At 32.5% G+C, this 15052-nt stretch overlaps 1 long non-coding RNA gene across 3 annotated transcripts in view; it reads right to left on the reverse strand.

Annotated features, from left to right (window-relative positions):
• LOC149795018 (uncharacterized) overlaps positions 1-15052 on the reverse strand; it is a 127273-nt gene that overhangs the window by 5820 nt on the left and 106401 nt on the right. The window contains exon 3 of one of the 3 annotated variants that reach the window (XR_016422080.1): positions 13238-13485. The exons of the other annotated variants lie outside the window; for them this stretch is intronic. This is a non-coding gene — a long non-coding RNA (uncharacterized LOC149795018). Of the gene's footprint in view, positions 1-13237; positions 13486-15052 lie in introns of those variants that run through there. 3 annotated transcript variants of the gene reach the window in all.

Genomic DNA, 15052 nt, shown 5'->3' on the forward strand with positions numbered 1-15052 from the left:
TGGCAGCTCTTGAAATCGTTTCCGGATGTGTTTCCGTCATTTGTTTAATTCATGCAAGTTAGAATTGAGCGCTCTTTTCATAAGATTAAGACACCTTAAAATGTTAAGCCACGACCAGGTGAAAATAAAATAGAGAAAGCAGAATGACTAAAACTACAATAAAATAAAGCTGGTAATTTTAATATTTTCAAATGTTTTTATTACGTTACCGCACCTATTATATCCATGACGTCTTAGTAACCCTAGATATGTTGCTACTGGCTTTGAAAACTTAGTATTCAATCCCTGAAATTATCTTGTTTGGTGTTTCGAATCAGATAACTCCAACAAAATACAAGAAACAAATTTATTTATTTGTAAATCCCTATGACTAACACATTTCAGGTTTGACTCAATTCGGTGTTGTCTAACAGTTACATTATTTTTGTAACTATTACCAAGTTTATCGTCGTTGTGGCATTGATTTATATGGTACTTAATGCTTTGTTTTCTGTTCTTTTTCCCACTCTGTCGGGTATTCTGTTATTATCTATCCAGTTTATATAATATATTTTCATGATGTGCAGTAAGAGATATTTCGAGAAAAAATCAGTTGTCAATATCTGCATTTTATATTGCACATCTATTAGTTTTCATTATTTACATTTTGGTTTCCTTAGTGCATTTTGTACATTTGTTATTATACTTGAAAATTAAACTATAATATGACGATGTTAGGACAATAATTTAAATTTTGTTTCCCTGAACGGTATAGGGTACGCTAAGTATAAAACACGAACTATGAAACGTATATCAATACAAGTCAAATTTAATTCTGGACATTAAAAGTACATATACAATATCTTAGTAGAGGTATTCTTGCTTTGCTTTATCTTGCATAGGTATTCTTGCTTTGCTTTATCTTGCATAGGTATATCAAGTTTTTGTGGAGCAAACTCATCCTTTATAAAATGACCTTAACATTAATGGCATATGGTAACCAGTAGAATCAATTAAACTTGATAAATATTGGAGACAAAAACAGGTGTTTTCTGGAACGCGTTTCCGTTGAATGCAATGACATATTACCTTTAAAGAGCATCTAAAATGCGAATCAATAAAACTGCCAATATAAGTCGGTTGTATAGCTAGGACAAAGAAATGGAGACGAACGCTGAATTGGCAAAAGGAATCTAAATTTAGCTTTTAGTTACTGACAAACAGTACAGAATCAAGTATGCTAAAGGAATGTTATAAAAGAACGGCTGATGTTCCCATTTACGGGTAAAATTAGATATCTGTTGGCATGCAGTGAAGAGTAATATCGCAATTGGTATAGGGATATATCTAATCGTATCAAACGTACCTTGTGCAATACACGATTTTCTTTTATTTATTTATTTGAATGTATTAATGAATCGGTGCTGTAGTAATGTTGCAGACAGATCCTTCAGCAGGTTAGTATGATTAAAACACATGGAATCGTTTCTTAGATAATTATCGCGAGTGGTAGTATAGCTTATTCGTGGTCGTTATTCGGAAACCATGGAATAGCAGCAACATGTACATTTGGGAACACTATGTGCATTTATCTTTATCCCTGCAATTGCTGTCTGTGCGTTGGTCATAACATTAACTCATGCAGGTTGATAATCAATACCAGCAAGCTTACAAGGATATTTCATTGTTTCAATGTTTCACTGAAATTAGTTCTCATTTCTCCAGGACGGCAATATATCCATAGCTTCAACATATCTGCTATTTCACCAGATAATTACGAATCAATCAGAGTGAAGGAATCATGTAAACACAATATTGACGTACGCGAAAAGGGTCTATTGATTATATTTTCCCAATGTAATACTTCATACCCTTCAGCGATCACTGACATCTCACCTTTGGGTTCAAGCATCGGTCTTGGTCTATGTGGGCATGTTTGAAAGCATGCCAGTAGCTTCCAGTGGGACTATGGTTCTTCCAGGTTTTCTCTTGGCTTCTTCTTCGTCATTAATAGCATCGTATTGTTGTGCATGTGTAGGTTAAATGTTTAAGTCGTTTCGTTATGCAGCATGTAAGATATTGACATATATGGTGAATGATATATTGTCAGAAACTACATACTCATTAACTCAAATGTCGTAAAGAAATATAAATAAATATCACATTCACACTAACGTCTAGCGTGAATTCACCAGATCCAAAAACACAGAGTTGCATCTTATTGAAATGATGTCAGCAGTGAGATGGGATTTTGTTCAGAGTTTGCATTGGGGTATATAGGTCATGGCTCCAGTATTATGTTCGCCTGTGTGCTTCAGAGGTTACTTTCCTGACAAGGACCAGGTACGCGGGATAAGTGAATATTGTGATCCCCTGTGATGAAGCTATGATAGAGTGCTTAGATGTGTAATATTTAATAGACGGCAATTTTAATTTCCTCATTCACGTTTTCTTCATCTATTTTGCTAGTCATATTTTTATTTATAGCAAAGATTACCTTGCGTGTCATTTGCAGAATCGTATGTTTTTAGTTTGGGATTGGTGGTTGTATCAGCGGCTGTAATTATAACGTCGCAAGACGAGCTGGTATACATCGGCTAATAGTCTGGGTATGAGGATAAGCCCGTTGGAACCTTTATCAGGAAATACTTTTCATTAGAGGGGGCCTAGATTATTATAGGAAGATATTAACGAAAATCAGTGAGTTAGGGAAACAATTAAAGAATGAAATAACGGAAGCTTGAAGCAAGCAGAGAAGAAATAATACAATGGGAAGGCAGGAACGAGAAGGACTAAATAGAAAAACGGATATGTTGATAATATATTAAATGTATATTTCTTGATCTTAACCGCTGCTTTGTTAGAAATCTGTTTATTTGTAAATAAGTGTGGGCCCTTTCACGAATAGTTTGTGTCCGTGCATTGTATATGAACATACATATTTGTTGTGTTGTCATTTCAAGGCTGACCCATGGTGCATGATGCTTTAGTCTTATTTTGGTGCACTCAATCACAAGCATGTTTGTTTATCGGCTACTGCTAAATGTCGAATTTTGTATACTTACGGAAGTAATTTCAAATTTAGAGCAGTACAGCTGAAGGTTTCAGACGTTATGTATTCTTGCTATGCTTTATGTGTGACAAAATTGTTTAATAAAATCAATATTTCAGAATTTATTTTACATTTCTTGAAAATCAGGCATATGTCACAAAGCAGGCGGTCTAATATAATGTAGTCTGTTTCACTTTGTTTTATTTGTCTCTGAATACACAAGGTGAATTAAAGCACATGTTGTAGTTCAAGATTTTTATAATCAAGTGCGATTATTATTCTAACAGTACCTAACCTTAACAAGTATGCAGCCATATCGCTACGATATCGGCAGTGTGTCAGTTTATAGTGTTGTCTAGCACTGGGGCATCATGCTGCAGATATGTAGCATGATTTCACACTCAGTCACATTATCCTGACACCAAAACGACCAGATCTAATGCTAAGCTCTTAATGCTGAGCGCCTAACGGTGCAACTGTTAGTACCATATTATAAGTCTTTGGTATGACTCGGCCGAAGATCTTTATCCGTGATGTCGTTGTTCACCTGCTATGATGATTAAATTTCAATAACGTTGGACTACAAATGATGTGTCCCACACAGCGTGACTTCCATATAATTATGCAGTTGTGGTCCTGCGTAGTATTGACGTTTGCATGATGGATCCCGTTTCAGGCCGATGAGATTGAAACATATGGAATAATTCCTCACGTATTGTTGTACGGATGAGATGGAAAAGAATTGTCAATCCGATATGTCGCTTAGCTAATGATACATGTACCTACGTCTGTGGATGATCTATTTCAGCATGCATTAAATAAATTTCTTGTATTTGTGAACTATTATATTTCATTGCAAAAACGTATAATTTCGTTAACATGTCCATAATTTCTTCATACCCTAATATATTTTCTGTTCTTCTTATTGTCTTGAAATAGTTTATATATCCATGTCAGTTTTTCGTATCATGAATTTGTTGAAAAACGTAATCGCATGGTAAATAATTTTAATACATGAATAACAGATATGTGTCCGATCAATGACTTGGTAAATTATTAGCAGGGGTAATATGATGTATATAAAATCTAGATAGTAAATATATGTATAAAATTGTAGTACTAGTATCTGTTTTATATAGAACTCAACTAAAAAGAAAAACAATGCAAAACACTGAAAACATTAACTGTGAATTATTAGAAATATAATATCTAATATGACAAAATATAAATTTGTCCCACAACTGACAGTCCTTCATCATTGGGGGACCATTCTCAAGGGACCATGCAAATAGCGCCATTGGAGTATCGTCGGTCTGTGTGGTTTTGGCATCGTCTGCTGTGGCTGTGCAGGCCTATGCACGCATATAAGTCGGTGGTGCAGATATTCTGTGAAGTCTGCGTTGCTGGGGTTGCTGCCGCGCTCTTCGTTCTCTCACGTTTCTCTGCCGCGAGCTGACCTCTCATCACATCAGTGACTGTTGTGCCCTTGTGCCTGTTGGGCCCTTGTTTACCGCCAGTATCCAGGTAACTCGGCGTGCACGTCCCAGCCGTCAGATGAAATGTTGCATGCCTTCATGTCCCTCTTGTACACATCCTTGAAACGGAGTGAGAGGTGGCCGATTCTTCTCGTACCAGTGGCCAGCTGTCCATATAGGATGTCCGTTGGCAGCCTCCCATCCTCCATGCGTCGGATGTGTCTCAGCCATCTAAAGCGGCGTTCGCTCAGCATAGAGCACATGCTGGGGATACTTGCACGCTGCAAGAACTCACTGTGTGTGACGCGGTCTTGCCAGCTTATTTTCAGGATACATTTTAGGCACCGTATATGGAAGGAGTTAATAACATCATAAACGTTTATTATAATCTTTGTTACCTTCTTCCGAGCTTTTCTTGTCATTGATATTCTTGTGGTTGTTGTTGTTTTATATATTTATTGTTTCTTTTTATATGCAATATTTTCATCATTTGTTACATAAACAGTTTTTGCTAGTTATTAATGTTACAAAGAAGTTAAATTTTCGATTGAGTTTTATTTAACTGTGGTAAGCAATTATCATATACCGCTATAACAATTACATTCATATTTAATTCGTCACGCTTAATATGTGTTAGTCATCGATGACCGAAGGCTCATTTCAGATAATTATATATGAAAAGACAAAATGTTAATACCAAATTATTTAAAACTCTTAGAGCAAGGAAAAAAGTTCTTAACAGGTTTTACCGAAATCATTGAATCTGTTATACATTGATGTGAGTTATTACTTTTAGATTTAAAAATTGTTTTTACAGGATTTGATATTGAGAATGCATACATAATTACAGACTATTCTTTCATTGGTATTGTTTCACTACATAAACGTTTCCTGAGGTATTCACTCGTTTCTAGTTCATATAAATCTGTGGAACTAATATTCCTGATTGAATTTACATAGTTATGGTGAAATAAGTTCCTTTTCAACACTGGCATGCATATGTATTAGCTGTATTTTATTTAGCTATATGTATATTATATAAACAGCAGGATGTGATATAATTAATTTAGATATTATGTATTTCTCAGACATGGATTGTGCTCCATTGATTTTACGTGGCTCAACTGTCTTCTTTTGTAATCATTAACCCTAGGTTTAGGCAATTTACTGGAAACTAGAGGTACCATCTGCAATCTATATAAACATTCATAGATATTAAACTCATCCAGGTCAATACCTACTTCGTCCTCAGTATGTTCTTAAAACATATTTAAGACGCCATGTTTACGTAATAGATATATATGAACAGTGCGATATAGTTAAATATAGACGCAATAAATAATTAATGCAATATCTAAGTAGTCTTGTACAATTTATTTTCTGTATATTATTATGTATGAGTTTTGCATGTAATGTGTTGATATTTTTAAAATGTATATAATAATGCATATGTAAATATAAAATTGTTTTATGTTTATATATGTTTGCATGGTGGTTTACTGGAGGAATTAATGTATTATACTGCAAAATGAAGAAAGAATTAAGTCGCATTGAATGATCTTTGCGTTAGACGCTGAATACCGACAAGAAGGAACATTTGCTTTTATTTGTTGCTTTACTGCTCATCATGAATTAAAATGTGTGTGCTTTCAAATGAATGCCTTATTATCGGCGTTGTGGTCAAATTCTAAATTGTCTCACATTTATTCAATATCTGAAACTTTTATATAAAGAGCTATATTGGATATAATATTAGTGAAATTTATGAACGAACATATATGTATGGATTTATGTTTTAATGTACATGTATATGAAGATATGAATATATTTCTGCAGGTATGTATTAGGTAAGTACGAAAGGAAATGCCTATGTATATATGTCGGTGGTAATTGAATAGGTATTATTGAATGATTGATGGCGTTTACATAAGATTTATTGTCTTCCTCTCTTCGATTACTTTCGCATAAATGCATAAATGCATATGTCATTGTCATAACACACACACACACACACACACACACACACACACACACACATATATATGGATGGGCGGTTGAATAGATGGATGGAGATTTAGTTCAATGGATGGATATATGGGTGGATGGAAGGACGAACGGACGAACGGACAGATATATTGAGAGATAAATATATAAATTTAGATTAGATATAAATAACAATAGACAATGACAGGTAAATCCAACCAGTTAGTCACAAAGATAATGCTTATCTCTGTGCAGATTTGTTTAATTAATTTCAGTGTCTCACATGCATTTATTGTAATGTAAATAGTCTTCTTTTTTCGAGACCTGAGGTAAACGGATGGTTATTAGTTACAGAACCTGATGCATGCATCATGTACAGGTAAGAGTGCAGACCAGTCGCTAGTCTGAGCTACTTACAAGGATCTTGAAAGGTTATAGGGGAACTATTACACGGAATTACTGAACAGCAGTTAAATAACTTGATGTACAACAACGATTAACAAGAATGTACTAGGTAAGTATATTTCTGCAATGTAATACTGCATGATATACTTTAAATGTGGCCAGTGTGGTGAGAAATGACCACTGGTTTCTTTGATTATTGATAGGTCTAAATAATAAGGTAGTGCACCTGAAACAGAGGCCAGGATGCTAGTGTCTGCGGAAAGGTAATGTGTTCCAGTGTGGTAGTATTGGTGCCACAGTAACGTGATATTTCGAAGGAAGCATTGATCAATGTTATAGTGTTGACGCACGTGTGCTAGGAGTAACTGTGTGGCGGAATAATAGTTGGAAGGCAGATATAGGTACATCAATAAATATGCGGCGCTCCGCTACTCTTGGGAGTGTTTCTTGTTTATATTCTTCAAGTGCTTATTCATGTCCAGAGCCGCATAACAGAGTGGTAAAACAATGTTTGAGTGTGCCATATTGCCCATGACGAGATTCAGAAAGACATGCGGTGGTCCTTCTGAGGACAAACCGTGCAACGTTTTCTAGCAGCTGTGGACTAGAAGCTGTAGAATGACAAATAAAGGAGAATGTACCGTCTTCTGCTTCAGACCCTTGACATAGAGGCGCGTGACACGGATAGTAGAGTATATATTTAAATTCACTCAGTATGTCTCTTTTTTCATTGTTATGAAAATGTATCAGTGAAATGGTACAATTCATTAAGTAATCCGTTTGAATTTTGCATGCATTTGGAATAACATCTAATAAAGTCTGTTTGTAGAGTGCTCCACTGCCTTCGCAAAATAAGAAGGATAATATCTTGATTAGAATTCAACAAGAGTACATACATTTAGATCATAAATGTAATTAATTTAAATGTAAAATTGAGGAAGTAAGATGCCTTTATCAGTAAATGTATAGCTTATTCAATACAGATGCACTATTATAAATGTGAATATGACGTAAGAATAAGAAAGCAGCATAAATATAAACATATTCTTGGATAGGAATCTAAATTCATGCATAAAAGTTAAGATAATATTGAATTAGTTATTAAATGCAGTTCCATTATGGTACCGTATAAACAGATTACATTTAATTGTCCATGTATTCAATTGAAAAGTAATAATGTTATGAAATACATAAAAGGGAGGTACAGTACAAATTGTATTGCATATTCCAAGATAAGGAATAATGAAGCAACTATAGAAAATATTCCGTAATCCGTACCCAAAGGCAAAGAGGATAACGGACAATACGGTATTTATATAAAATACTTAGATACCACCGCCGTTAAAAGTAACAGAAGGTTACAGAGAATGTTCGAAAATAGAGTATTGCGATACAATATAATATTTCAATAGGCATTGGTTAAAGTTAAGGAACATTATTAAAATTACAAGACAAAACAGATTTAGTAATAGTATGTACAGAGCTAATGCAGCTTAACAAGTTTAACTAAGGTAATTTGTAATGAGAGTATTAGGAAGATTAGGAATTAAGATGCACGCGTGCTTAAAGCTAACCAGAGGGTAAATGTTTTGCTTCGGTGGAACCTACACCGCAACGGTGAATACGCTTCATCTATTATACGTTATAGGAAATCACTTACATAGTTATTTAACGGTATATATATATATATATATATATATATATATATATATATATATATATATATATATATATATATATATATATATATATATATATAGTGAACGATAACCGGAAAAACATACAAATTAATATAAAACTGTTGAATGTTCATATGGATTTAGTGAAGATTTTCGTTTGACAAATAAATATTCATTATCAAATAAAAGAAACACACACCAATAAAGAAGCATATTGCCGTCATTTCACTCTGTGAATGTGTGTGGTAGGGTTCTTATTGCTGTTATTAAGAAGTACCTTTATCATCGTTGTCAATGGACACCATGTTCTTTCAACGTTGTTTCGGTTGTAGATTACATTTGTTAGCTCCTATAGAAATATTACTTTTCGATTAGAATTATACTCGTAATAAACTTCGTATGTTGATTGAATGAATTGTTAGTAAAAGTAGTTTAAAGCAGTCTCCTTGATTTTCCATTCAAATGTTAGACAGTAAGAGGTTTGGATCATTTAGACCACTACATGAATTGTCCTTTATAGGTTCATTTTACGTTTCTATAGCTACCTTTCTCTTTTCATCTATGGCTGTGTTTGAGACTGCACATCGCTTCCGATGTTTATAACCTTCAGTATTGTTAGATGGAAACTAGCATTATTTCAAATAGCAGAGAACCTTAGTTAATACAACATGTGCATGATACAACATATAAGATTTAAAAAGCAATTGCTCATCGTTTCTCAATAAAAAAAATATCTGCATACGTCTTTTATCGTATTCTTTCCTTGATTCGTCTTTGTTATGTGTTTGGAGTCTTGTTTATGCGTATTTGAGTTCGGAAGATTGAGAACGATAAGTTGACTTGATAGTTATTTATCAATTTGTACATACATTTGAATGACGTTTTATTGCAACATTCATGATACGAGATCAATGAAAAGATAAAGAGAACGTTTTTACAAATGTCGTGAAATCGGATAGGAGATTTATCGTTACATCTGTCGTGGTCTCTGAAGTATGCCTTATGCAGATAATACTGTTCTTATAAAAGGAGATATGAAAGAAAATTCATTACGTTTTATGTCATCAATGTCTGAGTCGGAAAAAATATTCTTTCTATTAAAAAATGTTCAAGATTCACAACTAGTTAAAAGCAAATTGTAAGATTTTAAGATTTAAAGCTCACTGACATAGTACCACTTGCGTTGATCATTAGATGTCAGATTCGTCTGCATAAGCGCTACTAATACCAAACGTTAACTTTATGCTTGAAAAAAGGTTCACAGCAAATACTTCCACCCAACAAGTATTGCACGAGGAAACAAATAAAAAGAACCAAGTGATATAAAATATTCCAGATGAACAGGTTTTATGTAAAAGAATATCGGAGAAAAATGGAGATACTGCATTTGATAAGTATTGGAAATGGAAATGGACAAGGAATATCCACCAAGAAAAGACAACGAATAACAAAGAAATACGTTAAGCTAATAACAACGAAATATAAGTCATGACAATCATAAGAGCATTCCACGTATATTGGGTGGGTGCACATCGGATTACTAAGAAATGTTTGAAAAGGACCTTGTTTAAAACCGTGATGTAGTACCTTATTAATCACAAACTATGTGACTGAATTTAAGCACAGTCAACAAATGCTAATGTCTCACATAAGCTAAAACCACGATAGCTGTAGAAACTTTAAATAATAATGAATGCTTGCGAAATAGGTTGCATTGGAGGGTAACATTTCTATAAGTAGGACTACTTTCAAATGCAATCAACAACATAAAAAGTATTGAAAGACAACGATGATAAAAGCGTACGTAAGGAACTTCTTAGTAACAGTAACGCTGCACAGTTTAAAATAACGGCATATACTTCGCCATCGGTGTGTATTTCTCATATTTGTTAATAATATATATCTCCTATAGAAATAACACAGCCTTGAATCAGTATGGATTCAATTCAGTTTTCTTTTTAGAACGTAATTAGAAAATGCGTTTAAGATATCTGAGACATTACAAATACCAATGGATAAAGCTCTGTGTGAAGCACTAATTTATTTTAGCTAGTTCAAACTACCATTCACTTTATGCATTTTCATTTTGGTGATACCACCATTTAGATCATTACACTTCGTAATATTTATAAAACTCTCTACTCACTGGTCATTCAAATCATCAATTCAATTTTAACGTTTTAAATGTGACCTAAAGTATGTGAATTAACGCTTATTTATATATAATATGTTCGGTAATACCTTCACAAACAGGAAACAATGATGAATGAGATGGTTGTGTACGTAAAAAGTATTAGTTGAACTTGGAAACTTAAATCGTTTAACTAAAATATAGTTTCGCCCATTATAAATTGGGAAGTACATGAAAACTTATCATTCCAACATTATCAGCACTCAAATGTTCACAGACTAAAACTCAAAGACATAAGAACGAATATTCAATGAAAGAATATGACAAGCCGTATTATTTCTATTCTACATGCAAGACATTTTGCAAGTTGGGTACTTGATATAAAGTTTTTTTTTCCCTCGAATTTTAAAAGACGGACTTATTATACATGATATGCAGTAGGAAGTTTCAAAACCATAGTTTTATAGAAAATGGCAATCGATTAAGAAGTTTTCAACACGGGTTTGTTAAAACAGTTATGATTTGAAAATGATTTATTTGTAAAATATTTAAGGCCTAGTGACAACAACGTGCAAAGGCGCGGTCCTTAATTAAAACAAACATCTGAGAAAATAAAAACATAACAGGCTTTCATTAGTACCCTCAGTTTTTTTAATACATGATTTTTGATCATAATGATTATCAACATATAAAATAAAGTTAAAAGAAAATGCTAACTATACTACCGTTGTGGAACAAACCAAGGATTTTAAATAAAAAATTAGCACATTTGATGGCATCTTCAAAATCGTTGGGTACTTATATGCATGTAAGTGTAAAGAAGGTATACCTGTCTTGTATATCATTTTTGGGTTACTATCTGTATTCATTTACACTATCATTCCACAATCAGTTCATACCATTTTACGTGCAACTATTTCGCGAGCATTCATTATTATTTAAATTTTCCACACTTAAGATATTTGCACTTTTGAGCTAAGCTTATCGCACTGGTTTGTGATTCAAGTATTGAATACAAAACAACTTTTTCAGTATCAATCCTTGCTTTAGCTGATGTTACACACTAACACTTCTCGTTTACGTTTCTATTCTATCACGCACGTTGTTAATAATATGGCCACTTCATCACGCTTTTCAATTATTTCTTTGTAATTTTAAGTGCACCCGATATACTTGGAATGCTCTTATAACAGTCATAAAGAGTTTGTTGTTATTGAAAATGTTTTAGCATAAAGTCATTCTTTTTTCCATCTTATCATTTTATGGTGGATATTTCTTGTCCATTTATACTTCCAATACCTATCAAATACATTACCTTAAAGTTTCTTAGATATATGTTTATAATAAACCCTGTTCATCTGAAATATTGCTTATAATTTGGTTCGTTTCAATTATTTCTGCGTGCAATGCTTCTTCGGTGGAAGTACATGCTGAGAAACATCTTTCAATCAGAAAGGAGATTATTGGTATTAGTAGTGTATATGTAAATAAATCTCACGATCTAATCATCAACATAAGTGGTGCTATGTAAGAGAGCTTTAAATCTTAAAATCTTAAAATTTGTATTACCTTTTTGTTAATCGTTAACATCGCATAATGGAAAGAATCTTTTCTCAAAACGTAATGTCGATTCTTTTCGATTTCGCTTTAGAAGTACACTACAGTCTGTACGTGACACAACTAAGAGACTACGATAGCTGTAACGATACTTCTATTCATTCGATTTCATATAATTTGTAAAGATGTTCAGTTTATCAGTTGTTTTTTTACTTTTCCAGAAATGTTTCTAATCCACCAGCATTCAAGGGTAGATTACGAATATGGTGAGGGCGCAACGAAACGTCATTCAAAAGGTTTTACATACATACTCGTTACAATCATACATATGTGCGAGTTTTTCGTGCCAAATGAAACATTGGTAAGATTCTTAAAATCACTATATCCTTAACTATATTAAATTTTAAAATGTGGTCCTACTCACAACGATCAAAGCAATAACAATGAATTTCAACGAGAAAATGGAAAGCAATAGATTTCTTAAAGGAGAAAAACCGTTAGGTTCATATTAAATAAGTTTTGTTTGCTGCATATATTCTTTGAACAAAATATAAACTTATTGTTTCAAAACACTTGTATTATATATAGACATCAAATAATCAAGTTTTTTCAAAAACAAAGACTGATGATATCAAAGGCAGTGTGAAGAATATCTCACACCGAGAGTGACGAAAGCAACTAAATACAAAATAAAATATTATGAATACAAATTGATAGAAGATATTAAGGATGTATATAACTGAGTTATTGTTTCAATAACCATGTTATTAAAGTTAAAATGTATTTTCAAACATGATGCTTGTTTGCAAACATATGATCAACAAATATATATATATATATATATATATATATATATATATATATATATATATATATATATATATATATATATATATATATATATATATATATATATATATATATATAACTGTGTTCGTTACGTTGTAGACTTCAAACAAGTATGGAAAGTGGAAAGGGCAGTAGTTAAAACACAAATTTATTTCGATTATTGAATCAATAATTCACCGTTTAAGCTTGTTTTTGCAGATAGGAACTTTTTTGCTGGTATTGACTGTTAAAACATGTATAATCAAACATCATTTAAGCCTTCGATTAAATTTTATTTTCTCACCGTGACATACAATCCTTATATGATACCTTATTTACCAAGGTGCTTTCTCCAATACATCCTCGAATACGAAACCATTTTAGAATGATGTAATTCTGTAAGAAAAAACAAGATTGATCTCGGAAACATGAATGTTGCCATAAAACGTCATTCAAATTCCTTTATAATTTGGGAAATAAATATCAAGTCAACTAATCGTTCCCAATCTTCTATACCCAACAATTAATACAAACAAAAAAAACCAAAAAAAAAAAAACAAAAAAAAAACAAAAAAAAAAACAACAACAAACAAACAAACACAGAACAAAGACGAGTCTTTAAAAGAATACAATACAAATGTTGAAGAGATTTCTACGAGACAAATGATGCGAAGTTGCTTTTTAAACATTAGATATTGTATCATGCATATATGTTTGAACTACGGTTCATTCTGCTTTTTGAACGTATGCTAGTTTCCATCTAACAATATTGAAAGTTACAAACATCGGAAGCGATATGTAATTTCAAATATACCCCGTGATGAAGAGAGAAAGTTCGTTATAGAATCTTCAAAGGAACCTCTAATGGATAATTCATGTAGTGATCAAAATGATTCAAATCTCATACTGTCTAAAATTCGAATGCGAAATCACGGAGACTGCTCTAATCTACTTTTACAACCGATTCATTTTAAAAACGTTTGAAATTCATTACGAGTATAATTCAAATCGAAAGGTAGTAATTCTATAGGAAGAAACACTTTCAAATTGAATGTACAACCAAAATGATGTTGAAAGAACCTGGTCTCCATTGACAACGATGATAAAATTGTGGCTAAGGAACTAATTAGTAACAGTACTAAGAACCCTAGCATCAATGCACAGTGTCAAATTACGGCAATATACTTCTCCATTGATGTGTATTCCTTATATTTGATAATGAATATTTATTTGCCATAAGAAAAACGTCTGCGAATCTGTATGCCATTTAAACAGTTTTATACTATTTTGTAAAATATTTTCAGTTATCGTTCACTTTATGTATTTTTATTCTGCTAATATCTCCAGTTAGATGTTAACTTTCACAATTGTTACATATCTCTGAAATCAATTGGAATTCGAACCCTCAATTAAGTTTTACTTTTTCCCTGTGACCTAAAGTGTTTGAATTATTACTTATGTACTGATAATACGTGCGTTATTAATTCTCGAATGAAGGAACATGGATAGATGAAGTGATCATGTATAAACAAGCTATTAGTTGTTCGCTGAAGAAAAAAAGGCAATCTAAAATATGTTTTCTACCATTATAAATGTAAAGTGAACACATTATTCCAACATTTTCAGGACTCAAATGTCCATAGACACAAAAGCAAAGACATAAGAATGAATTTTCGAAGAAAATATATGATAAAAATTTTAAACCTTTTATTCTAGGCAAACGATGAGCAGATGCTTTTAAAGCATTATATATGGTATCATTCATTTGTAGATTGAACTAGGTTTCTCTCTACTGTTAGAAAGTAAATTCATTTGAATATAGTTCAATTTTCCACGTTTAATATATTTGCAAGTTTGATCAAATTATATCACACTGGTCTTTTTAATTCGAGCATTCAATTAGAACACAGCTTTCCTCGGCAGCATTCTTGGCTTTAGTTGATGTTAGACATAGACACGTTTT

Source organism: Sinohyriopsis cumingii, chromosome 7, assembly GCF_028554795.1.
Source record: "Sinohyriopsis cumingii isolate HCF-2022 chromosome 7, ASM2855479v2, whole genome shotgun sequence".
NCBI classification, from domain to species: Eukaryota; Metazoa; Mollusca; class Bivalvia; order Unionida; family Unionidae; genus Sinohyriopsis; species Sinohyriopsis cumingii.